Raw genomic sequence first — 13490 nt, 5'->3', positions numbered from 1 at the left:
CAAGGTAAGCAAACCTCTTGATGAAGTCGACATTCGATCCACATACAGACACATGGCTGATGGCTTTGCCCAAGAGGTCATTAAAGGCCTGGATTTTGGTTTTTATCAGGACACTCGCAAGCCCAGACACTCAGACTCCTCACTCGGTCTCTCAAAGCCTCTGTGAAGATCACAGCATTGTCACAAAATGTCAAGTGCCCTGATTCATGATAAGCAGGACTGAAGGGGTCTCTAGCTCATTGTACTACCTACTTAAAGGAATACTCTACCCAAAAATTGTTTTTTGACCATAACTAAAATATGCATAGGGTAATTAACATAAGAAATTCCTTTTTAATCTGACGTTTTCATGTAGAATGAAGGTAATGAAGTTTATGATATTACAATGTTTTCTTTCATGTTCTTGCCTGAATTTATTGAGTAACCCTCATACATGCGTGGCTGAGTAAAAGTAGGCCAAAGATCAAAACTTGAGCAAAATGTTTGCGCATCATAAAATTATAAGTTCACAGGTTCTATGGTGACCAGTGGCAGATAACAACAAACAAAATTAAAATGTCCATGGAAAAAAAAGAAAAAAAAAACCTTCAGTTACTCATGTCATATAATCTGCACTTGATGTCATCCATTTGTAGGCTCACAATGGGCAAAATGCATGCATTTTGTTAGCTAAAATACCATTCACACTCAATTGAGACCCTCCTCCACCCTTCAGTCATTGGCCAAGAGACCGGTCTTCAATTCAAAAAGTCCATTCCCATATAGACGTTGTTTCTTCTCTGGTTTTCCTGTTTAATTAACAATATTTTTGCCAAAAATACACGTGTTTTGCTGTGTGATTAATCAACATGAGTAGTGTGAGATCTTTTCCGATATCGTTTGCTGTCATCCAGTGTTGGTCTCAATAGACTCCCATCCTTTTAGAAACTCTGTCATCTCCATTCAGTCCTGGTGGGCCACAGGTTTTTGTTTCAACCCAATTGCTTTGTGAGAAGTCATTTACTGCTGATGAGGCCCTTATTTTTCTGCTTGATTTTAATTGTCTCACTTGTTAAGATTTTGAACCCTTAATTGCCTTTTTGATTCCTCAGCAGCTGCATTCCCTTTTTTTTAATGGCTTCTTGTTAGCAATGAGATGCAAATGACAAAGGAACCTGCAGCTCTCCGTCTAGCTTGTTTCAATTTACACCTGTGGGTATTCATCATGAGCTCTTGTTTAATAAAATATTTGTAAGGAAACTGAAGAGAAAGTGAAGAACTGAAAATTAAGAGGTGCGTGCCACCAGCAGTTAAAAAAAAAAAAAGTTTTGTTAAGTTTCGACTTCATTATATGGAGTGTTATATGTTTTTAATAAATTCAATAAAAGATTTTTTAAAAAAAAGCCTGTCTGACGGCTACCTGTTGACACCTGGTCGGTGTAAAGGCACACGTATCACAACACATGGGTGGGTACCTTGATGATCACTGCTCTGAATAGGTTTACAGTATAGCCTTATTATTGTCACACACACAGATGGACATTTCTGGAAATGAGAACATAGAAACAAGGTTTGCACTTTCTATTAGATAAAAAGAAGACTTTATAATGGTGCCAGAGTGGCAACATGTTGGTCAGATATTCAAGTAAAAATGTCACTGTGCTCTGTACACAATATTACTACCACTATGACAACATCGTGCGTCAATTTCCCTTTTTATTTACTTCCTTAATTGTAACAGAGCTGCCAGACACAGCAGTTCGACTGTACTAATTAAATATGAGGACACCTGTGATGTGAACAAGCCATTCAAAGCAACACACTCATATATCCTATACACTTCCGTTGCCCAAAAAAATAGCATCAAGTCAAGATTTGAAGGTCCCAAAAGTTCTGCTCTCCACCATACTGCTTAGTCAGTAATTCCATGAGTCTATGTTTCGTTGCGTGAAGAATAGCTCTGTAATATTTATGTGGAACATGTTCTTGTTACAGAATTTATTTTAATGTAACAACTAAGACCTACTGTACTAATTCTCTTGATAACTGTAAACAGTTCAATCATGTCCCCTCCTAATCTCCATCCAAAACATCCTCTGAGAGTAACTTCTCCCAACCATCCAAGAACAGTTTGGTGACCAACAATAAACAATCCAGCATGATGGAGCACCAGGCAATCAGGTGAAAGTAATAACTAAGTAGCTTGGGGAACAAAACATCGAAATTTTGGGTCCATGGCCAGGAAACTCCCCAGGCCTTACGCCCATCAAGAACAAACAAAAACCCACAAATTCTGACCACCCCAAGCATTGATTATGCAAGAATGGGCTGTCACCAGTCAGGATTTGGCCCAGAAGTTGATTGACTGCATGCCAGGGTGAATTGCAGAGGTCTTGGAAAAGAAAGAAGGGCCAACATTGCAAATATTGACTCTTTACATAAACTTAATGTAATTGTCAATAAAAGTCTTTGAAACTTATGAAATGCTTGTGATTATACTTCAGTATACCATAGAAACAATCGGACAAAAAGATCTAAAAACACTGAAGCAGCAAACTTTGTGAAAACCAATACTTGTGTCATTCTCAAAGCGTTTCGCCATGACTGTACATGTAATACTTTACATTTACTTATATTAAATTTGATCTGTCACAAATCTGCCCAAAGCTCCTCTTTAACAATTAGCTGATTCTACATTATCTTTCACATAGTTCGGTATCATCTGCAAACTTAACCATTTTATTGATTATCTTCTTGTTCAGATTCTCTATGTATATTAAAAAGAGCAGTGATCCCTGAGGGACACCACTTTTAACATCACCTGGAGTGGCATGGTTCTCCTTATCTCTACATTGGCTTTTCTCATGCCATTCTGGTCTCTCATATTATTACAAAGTCATGCCAGTTAGGTTAGTTGCTATTCTAAAATGGCTTTGTATTAGTTAGTGTTCCCTTAAACAACGTAGTCCAGTCAGCCATGTGTGCACAAGTGTGACCATCTAGAGGTGCTATCAGCCTGATGGCAATGCTATTGCCAGACTCTGGTTTTCTAAAACCTTGATGGGAATGACCAGGATTGGAGAATAGATGGTTAAAAAGGTAAGTGTGTTAGCATCAGTTCCAAACAACTCCATAGACCCGGGTTTGCTTCCCAGCTCAATCACTCTTTTTTTTGTGTCCATGTGCAGTTTCTCTGTTTATCTTCCTACATTCTGAAGATGTGCATGTTTGAAAAATGTTTTCATTCACTCATTCTGAAAAGTACATAAAACAATTCAGGGGTGCAGTGAGCCAGAATCTACGTGTTCCAGCAGCATAAGTCACAAAGCAGGTGCCATCCATGTGCAAGGTGCAAGTACTGGTTGGAGATTACAAACTTGTAATTGGCCCAGTAGGAGAATGTGTGTACCCTGCTGCATTACTCTGGCACCCAAGCTGCTTCCCAGTTTATGCCTGGTGCTGCCAGTATAGTCTCTAGCTCTGTAAAACCGAGATCCTGATGCTCTGTGGCCATAATAGATCCCTGGGCATCCTTCAAAAAGAGTAGGCGTATCCCAAAGTCCTTGGTTAATTGCCCATCATGGGACTTGTCAATTCTGGCTCCCTAACCTTCCCCAGTCCCTAACTGGCTCTCTCTCACCCCTTCACTACCTAACAACTAAAGTCTGGTGCAATAATGGCTGTCATCGCCTCTTCCAGTTGGGTGCTACACATTGGTGGTGGTTGAAGTCATTAATGTCTGTCTAAGTGCTTTGAGCGGCGAGAAAAGAACTATATAAAAGTAATTATTACTATTAAATTTTTAAAAGCAACAGATAGACAGACCTGCATCCATTTCAGAGTCCAGTCACCGTGCAGCAATATAGTCAGAAATATTCTTCTACATGTCCCACATTTCCTCACATAGCAGTAAGCTGGAGAATTTTAGAATCTTCTGTGATTTGTTGATGCTGTGGGCAATAAACTCATCACCTACAGTTCTGAAGCCATGGAGGTAAACAGTAGAAGTCAACACTTTAAGGGGTAGAAGCAGTGGGGTACAGATGCTTGTCAGACCCCAAGATCAGCAGGCAAAGTTGTGACACAGAGGCTTGCAAGATTATGGGGTTCAATGTGTGGAGCCAGAGCAGGTGGACTCTGCATTGCACTCCCATGTTATTTTTTTTTTCTTTTGTCAATATATAAAAGTTGACATAAAGGCTGTTGGCATGGACAAACTCACTTGCCTGTAGCCCCTGGCTTCTGCAGAGTGACTGTATGCACTGATGGCCAAAGGCGGCCCTTCAGGGTGATAAACAATATGTTGTTTATACGTCAGGCTTAAATTTCTGAGAAATGATAACTATTGTAAGTGAAGCCAAACAGGAACTTTGTTAAATATGTTATCAGATTAAGAAATGTAGCACCACCCTTCTACCTTCTTTGATGTGTGAGATTTGAGGTCAGATGCTCCACTGCACTCAGCTGTTTGGTGTGGCACCCACAAAACCTACGAACCCCAAGCCAAAGGCAATGTAAAAGCTTGGCACTTAAGCAGACTGCCAGTACTACAGTATGTCATGTGGACACTCTTCATTCCCAGCAGGTGCCTGAGCATTAACACATGATATGGCGCTCTAACCCGTCCTGAAACTACGGAGTCCAGCCATCCGTTCATTCAAACCTCACAGAATGGAAAAAATGCAAAGCAGAATCTTTGAGGGTCTGTCACATCCTTGAGGCTGGTGCCAAACCTCAATGCAGCACACACATCATGCTATGGGGTCAACATGGCCTCAGACTTCAAGGCAGCAAACAAAGTAAGCCTGGGCATCGAATCTCAAGGCAGCACACAAAGCAAGCTATGGAGTTAGCATGGCATACATCCTTTAGGCAGCACCAAAACATGCAAAGGGGTCAGCATGGCATCAAACCTCTAAGTAGGATATGAAGCATGCTATGGGATCATCATGTGATCAAATCTCAAAGTAGCCCGGAAAGCATGCTATGGTATCAGCATGGTACCAAACCTTTATTTAGGTAGCACATAAAATAAGCTATGGGATCAGCATGGCATCAAACTTCTAGGCAGCACGCAAGACTTGCTAAGGGGTCAACATGGCATCTCATCTCAAGGCAGCACAAAAAGCATGCTATGGGGTCAGCATGGTATCAAATCTCATGGCAGAACACAAAGCATGCTATGGAGTCAGGATGACATAAGTGTCAGTGTACTCCACCTGGACATATCAGTGGGGTGTAAAGAGAGGGAAGCAAACTGCAGCAAATGTAACCCGTACTTGGCATGCCCAATATGTCCTTTGACTTTCCTAAAGTATTTGCCTGGTGCATTAGTTTGTGTAGGACACAAATAGGTGACTTGCCCTACAAAGGAGACTTGATTTTAAACTGGAAAGGCTTAAGACATGGAAAGACTTAACTGGCACACACTACAAGGGAACCTACTTCTTGTGTGCTGCTTGGAGAGGATTCAGTCTCTCGTTCTGCATAGATCGCTTCTCTCTGAAACCAATCTGATGAAGGGAAGTCCCCAGAAAGCAGCGAAGCACTACAAGACCACTGATGCTAGCCACCCAACTGTTACTCAGTTACATTTACTGCAAGGTTACAATTTTCTTGTCATTCCTCAGGGAGAGCGAGAGAAAGACAGAGAGGGAAGCCATACCAGCTTGGGTCATCCCCCCTCCCACCATCTGCATTGCCACCCTTAATCACTTCTTCTCTCACAACATGCCCCAGATGCTGGAGATATAGCCCCTATAAAGAGCTGCCCAGGATTTAATGCTACCGCTTTCCCAGAATCTGCACGGGTCATGGGTTGTGCTCCCCCACACCCATTTGCAGTTAACCTCAAGAGCTCCCCCACTATCAGCTACCCTCACACATTTTTTATCTGCTAGTCGCCAGCCGGGCAAATGCAGCAAAATTAGAGCAGCAGCTTTTAACACCACATCCTGAGGTGGGGTCACACCCGTCAAAACATAGGAAAGAAGAAGACGTGTTTTTGTCAAACAAAAGACCGCATTGGGCTTTACAATGTAAAAGAATTTAAGTAAACATGTAGTGGCAGCTTCTAATTTGTCGCAAATACCATAAAATGAACCAAGGAGTGTGTCAATATGAGTGAGACTGATTAGGCGTCTTGCAGGTGGGAAACAAGTCTATTAGAGGGCATCTCAGGGAGCACTAAGAACCGACATAAACCCTTAAAAGCCATTGACACAGTGCTGGGGGGTCCTAGTGAGCTGAGGGTGCAGAGGCTATATGTTTAAAGACAGTTTCATGTAATTTCCTTTGGTAGGCTGCATGTCCCTACTGACAGCCAGCAAAGAACCACTTTTCCTACAGCTAGTCCTATTTTATTACAAGCCTAGCAAGTCTGTAGGACTCATGGGCTAAAAGCCAAAGAAGGACAAGGAATAGAAGTTGGAAGCCCATCAACATAATTTAATGATCCTTGTATTTTAATCTTGAGCAAAGTAAGAAGACCAAGCCCTTGTAAAGATTGTGCCTCCATGAAAACAGGCAACTGGACAAACAGTTCGCTTCAAGCCCCATGCCACTATGTGCCACACTATTCAACAAAAAGATTATAGAGCTGCTTATGACCGTGCTATGTAAAGATCTAACACAGAATGCTGATTGGCATTGTGGTGAAGTGTTTCTGGGGTCTGTTGCGCGCAGGAGTTTCAAAAGAATAGTGTGGCTCAAACTTTGCGAGTACAGGTGCGCGGGAGAAAAGCTGTGCAGCTGTGGAGTATTTAATGGAGGAATTGGCAGCGTGAGTGCAATTGGCACAGCCACCCCCCAGTGCTCCATGGGGTGTTAGGGAGGCACTTACAGTCACAGGGCTATAAAAAGGTCTGAGCATATTGGAAGAGGATTTCAATGAAAAAGAAAGACGAAGCAATAAAATAAAAGAGGAATTAGGAGGAGAATCGGGCCATCCTGCTAGTGTTGACGGAAGGAGTTAAGCAGTTGGGGATGCTCTGTGCTGAAGCAAAAGGAGTGGTGTTTCAGGGTCAGAGTGTTTGGACGAAGGGGTCCTGCAGGTATCAATGGAGGCAGCAGGTCAAGTGTGCTGGGCTTGGTGTGTGTCCAAGCGTATGCCAAAGGAAATGCTCGAGACAGAAGCCAAATGGTGGACCGCACTTGCCAGCGTCTCAGCCCTGCTTGGCAGATCGATCACTAAGCAGGGCAGACTAGAGGGAGAGAAAACACTGGGAGATGAAAAGGAAGAGACAATTTTGCAATTTTTATCCTTGGTTTTAGCCATTTACTAATTGAAATTATTTACTGGATTTTAAACTTCCTCACTTCTGTACTGTTTTATGGATAATTTTTTGAAGAGTTGAAAAGCACTGCACTTTAATTTTGGGCACTGTTTGCCAGATGGTAAATCACAAAGTTCTAGGTGTGGTCAATATTCCAAATCTCACCGTGACCCTAAGCAAAGTTACTTTACTAGCCAAAGTTCCAGACGATGAAAAGAAAACTAGTGTGAATTTACGATTTCTAATTCATGTGCAACACGTATGCTGAATAATTAAACCAATTAATCTATTATCAATCCCACTGCTACCTATCCTGGCGACAACCGACTTGGAGTGTCATTCATAAATGCACCTAACAATAATACCAACATCTATCTTTACAGAACATTTTCATTCACAAGTGCAGTTGAAGGTCCACCACAAGAAGTAAAAAAAATTAGAAACGAGGTAAAATTGAAGGATCCCTACTTTTAATTCTCTGATGGTTAAAATGGTAGATATCAAATGTTTCATTTGATAACACAGGCCATAGTCAGACAGCAAGAGAGACGAAAACAAAAACTCCAGCTAGCAAGGTTACTGGAGAAAATAAACCTCTAGGGGTTTCAATCCAAAAATACTACCCAGCTACCTCAGGCAACCTACAGTACAGTACATACATGTGATACAAGTATTTCAGAATTATCTACACATCCTACAAGATTTGATTCTGCGGGTACCATAGTTGTGGTCGTTTCCTTCAATTATTCCAGCATGCATGAAGGCTGCAGAGTACTGTGGGCTGGTGACACAGGATACAAGAAAGAGAAAACAAAAATAACGGACGTTATTAGAAACTTGAAAAATATATACTGTATACAAAAATCGATATCATGCCTATAAAAAGTATTCACCCACTTATTCACCAGCCAGTTTTAACATTTTATTGTCATTGAATTAGAGTGGATTTGTCTTTTTTGATACTCATCAACAGAAAAAGACCCTTTAATGTCAGTTAAAAATAAGATTACTGCAAAGTAGTCTACAATAATTACAAAAAAGTAATTGTGTAAGTATTGAACCTGTTAATATAATATACCTAACAATTACTGGTGGAGAAAATTAGATTTAGAAGTCCCAGAATTAATTCAATGGAGGTCACCTATCTGGGGTTTCAATTGATTGCAGTATAAATGCACCTGAATGAGGAGAGTCCAACTTGTGATGATTCAGCATGGTGGCCAAACCCACAGAGTAAAGACAGAATAACACTCCAAGCAACTTTGTGAAAAGGTGATTGAAAAGTCAGAGGACGGGGACAAGAAAATATCCAAGTTACTAAATAGCCTTAGTCCAGTTTGATCAATCGTTAATACAATGGATATGTATGGCACAACTGCAAATCTGATAAGAGCAGGGTGTCCACTAAAATAGTGACTATGCAAGGAGACAAGTGAGGGAGGCCACCAACAGACTTGTGACGAATCTAAAGGTGTTATAAGCTACAGTAGCCGAGACTGGAGAGACTGTGCAGACAGCAGCGGTTGCCCAGGTGCTCTACCACTTGCAGGTTTAGGGGATAACAGAAAAAATGCACAACATCTTGACTCCAATTTGCTCGAAAGGCACATGGGAGACTCTTAAATCAGCTGGAAGAAGGTTCTGTGGTCTGACGAGACCAAAATTGAACTTGTTTGCCATCACACTAAACACTGTGCCTACAGTAAAGCATGGGGGTAGCAACATTATACTACGGGGATGCATCTCTGCAACAGACCATGGAAGGCTTGTGAAGGTAAAATGAATCCAGCAAAAATATAGGGAAATCCTGGAGAAAAAAACAAAACAAAAAAAAATGAAGTCTAAAAGAATCCTGGGCCTTGTGTGAACATTTGTATCCTGGCAAGACAAGGACACCATGAATTAAGTCAAAGCTACACAAAAATGGCTTAAACACAATGTGAATGTCCAGGAGTGGCAGGGTCAAGAGTCCACATCTCAATGTAATTAAGAATTTGAGGATGGACTTGAAAAAGGCTGTTCACTTGCGATCAACATGCAGCCCGACAGAGTTTGAGCAGATTTTCAAAAGAAGAATGGAGGAAAAACTGTGGGGTACAGATGTGCAATGCTGATACAAGAGACCCTGTGCACACACATTTAAGTCTGTCATGACTACCAAAGGTGCATCTACTAAATACTGAGGCAATCAATAATTTTGTGTTTTATATTGGTTATTTATACCACTTTGCAGAGATCTATTTTCCCCTTGACATTAATGGGTCTTTTTCTGTTGACAAAAGTCAAAAATATTAAATCCACTGTAATTCAATGTTGTATGATAATAAAATATGAAAACCTTCAAGGGGCTGAATACCTTTTAATAAATACATTGCACATGGTGGCAAGAAAAAGTATGTGAACTTTTTTGTCCTTTAATTGGTTACTAAATATGATATGATCATTATCTAAGTCATGGGTAAAATCTGAAAATTGAGGACTCTAAACAGTTGTATTCTATGAAGACACCCACACTCATAGTATAGCCAATTTTGGGCTACTAATTAAGCCAACAGAAATCTTTGCACTTTGGAACTACACATTGAGAGAACAAGCAAACTACACCCAGTGATGGTCTATGACAGCACCACTGTGACACCCCAAAAGAACAAAATGGTAGGACACCACTTATACAACTAGCCTGTTAGGTGACCAGCCATAAAAGTGCTGTCACTGCAATTGGAAAGCCTTTATACACAACACAAGCGGTTGTGCACTGACTAAATGTACACATATGGGTCACCTCAGCTGCCTAGCACTGGTGTCTGGTGGGCCAAGTCAGAGCGCTTGCCTAATCTTTCTATTTGACTGTACTTTTCTCAAGTGTGCAAGACAAGTCAAGTCGTAGAGCACATTTCCACACATGTGATGCAAGCAATGCTCTTCCGAGAATATCTCTCTCTTAGACCCCTTGCTCCTTCCGTTAAGAAGGTAAGCGTAAATGGGTGTTGCACTTCCACTACAATTTCCAACTTTGCACTACTCCCTGCCGCCCCCCCTCCCCCCCCCCCCCAATATCACCTGCCATGGTGGCGTAACACAAAATTCAAAGAAGAGAGAAGAGCCTTTCGATGCCGTAAAAGTAACAGTCATGATGATGTAGATCTTTGTCCAAATCTGGCAAGAGGAAGTTGCCTCATTCACACAGCTTTCCTGTTTACATTTTGTCCGGATTGTCAGGGTGCTGCATTTACTCCCCTCCCTGGACAAGTGAATAGCCACCTATGCCTGGAGGACCCTCTATGGTAAAAAGAGGACCTGTGTGGTTGGTCAGCTAAACACATAATTAGTATACAAACTACAGGATGGTCTTCAGGTTCACTTCCTCCTGTTACTGTGAATACAGATATGTCATCATATCATAAGTGGCCAAGAATGTAGCAACACCACTATGAAGTGACATGTTTGGTTAATACATTACTATGTGCCACCAGGACAGCATAAGACGCAATACAACCTACAAAAATCTGCTAGTATGAAGAAAACCTAGTAAACCACTGTTTCCTAAGAATGTCAACTCATACCTGATCACTGGAGATGTTTTCAAATGATTGATCAACAGTTGTTACGCTCAATTAACATCTGTAGATAGTCGAGGAGGAGAGAGGAGGTTGATCAGTCAAGTTCATGAATTATCATTTATCATCGATTGTGGCCTTCAAAAAAGCCATGTGCACCATTCACGTTTAAAGAGTTACTAGACACTTGCACTGTTACAACCATGATTCTAGGGCTTCTTTTGTGTGCACAACAGATGCTTTCTCCATTTTGAGAAGAAAATGTCATGTTCCTTTATCTGACCATATTCAATCTCTCCTGGGCTCACATGTTCCTTTGCACTCCATATAAAATGTCCAATGCACTCTAAATACATATTCATCTTCTTTAGATTTAACAAAGAAAATTCCTGATCATTCTCTAGCTTGATATTTGCTTATGATTACAGTCAAGCTGCTCACTTGTTCTGGCTCTGCACCTAGAACTAATGTGCAATACAACCTAAAAGCTTGTACTTCTGAAATGTAGTTTTGTGCTAATTGAAGCACTTAGCCCCTACTAAATATCTTCCAGCCAAGGCAGAGTAAATATGAGTAGCAAGGCTACATGGCCATTGTTTATATGTGATCAAGGACATGCTGCAATGTCCATCCATTCCCTAGGACTGTTGTTTCAGCACAGTCAGGGCTTTACTTACAAAGCTGGACCTAATCCTGGATTCATCTCTGTTCAAATGTTGCGCATGTTAACATTGTGTAAATTTAGAGTCGCAAATTAATCTACCCTGCACATTTTATAGATATGCAGAGAAAAAGCAATACATCCTAAAAAACAAAACAGTAAAGTAACAATATTTCCAAACAGACAATAACTGGACTATTAAGTCAACAATGCTATGCATACCACCACCGTTTGCCCATCCAGAAAAATCAAAAACTGAATTAACTTGGCAAGCTCGCCTGTTTGGATACACCTTCTGTCAATATACTTTGTGTCCCTCATTTACAAAAGTGTGTTGCCTCCTTACTGGCTTTAACTTGTAAGTTCATGTTTACTAAAGTTCTTGCATTGCTTAAAAGTAAAACTGTAGGTGGTTCCTTTTTTTTTGTTTTTTTTTTTTTTTAATAAAATCCTAGTAATGCTGTCAAATACAAACAATGTTAAAGGCGAGTGATTATTACTCATCTCTTCTAGAAATTCCAACAAGCAACAAAACACTGACCCCTACTGGTCACCAGAGAATGCTTACTCTTTGTATTAAATCAAGCCTGGAAAATTGTGAAAGTTGGCATTTTACCTTCTGCAGACCCTTTCTGAATAATCAGAATATATGTAATATTGATCTACTATGAAAAATTGTCTTTTCATTTCACAAGTTTTTTTTTTTTTTAATTTATATGCCACATATAGTACATGTGTTTAACATGATGGCGAACAGCTTGAGACATTTCTGTAAATCATCATGCACATATGAATAAATTATTTTTGCAATTCAAATGTGTGTGTATATTATATATATATATATATATATATATCTATAGATAGATAGACAGATACACACACACACACACACACACACACACATACATATACATACACACATACATACATATGTATATATATGTATCAAACCTCGGACGACAGATTGTGATTCAGACTACTAATGCTATGAATGTAATTACCTCAATCTCCAGACTGTCAAATAAATGAACCACACGCCGTGGCGCAACGTAAAGATGCTTTGCCTCTGACGTCCAAGGTTTGATCCCCGTGAAGGGTGGAGTGTGTACGCCTGATTAGCCCAAATAAGGGCATCTTTGCATTATTTGACAGTAAACTATGTAACACACACACACACTAATATATTATATATATATATATATATATATATATATATATATATATATATACACATATATACACACACACACATATACATACACACATACACACACAAATACATATGCCGCATGGCCACCCTGCTGCCAAGAGTTGATTCTACAATACAATAAAATAATAAAAAGAGGAATAACCTTGGAGGTCAATCATCACCCCGAAAGCGGATAGTAGAGGTCACGTAGTATATGTGTACCAAATTTTAGGTCAATAGTTCAAACGGTTTGTGAGCTACAGGTGATTTAAAATCCTGGACAGACAAACGGACAGCCACGGTAGCGTATTATATATAAAGATATATGCATTTATGCATTGACATATCTATATAAAAAAATCCATTATCATCATCCACAAATGGCGTTTGGCATGCAGAATGGACTTAGAGCAGTGTCATACCTGCTTAATATGCTTCCATTGCTTTACTTTTTACTTTCACAATTACATTTACAGCAACACTTGTTTTTTTTCCAAATCTAGCAGCAACTCAATAGCCATCTTGCATTTTTTTTCAAAACTGTGATGGCAAATGCACATGAATCGATAAAACTGGGAAGTTGAGACATCAGAAATGGTAACTCTCCAAACTGTCACAGAAACTGAAAACAGCAATATCAAGCTCTCCTTGGCTTCAGCACTGAAACAGAAGAGTAAAGTTCATGAGAACAGAAGACCTAGGAATTTATTTCTGCATTTTTTAAATATCATCCTTAAAAAGTAGGCACAATTTTTGCTCACCTTATTAACTTCCATCCACTCATCCATCCATCCAAACATTTCTTAATGTGTTGGGGTAAATAAAAAGAA

The sequence above is a fragment of the Erpetoichthys calabaricus genome, chromosome 12 (genome assembly GCF_900747795.2).
Source record: "Erpetoichthys calabaricus chromosome 12, fErpCal1.3, whole genome shotgun sequence".
In the NCBI taxonomy this organism is placed as follows: Eukaryota; Metazoa; Chordata; class Cladistia; order Polypteriformes; family Polypteridae; genus Erpetoichthys; species Erpetoichthys calabaricus.
This window is presented reverse-complemented; position numbering follows the sequence as displayed.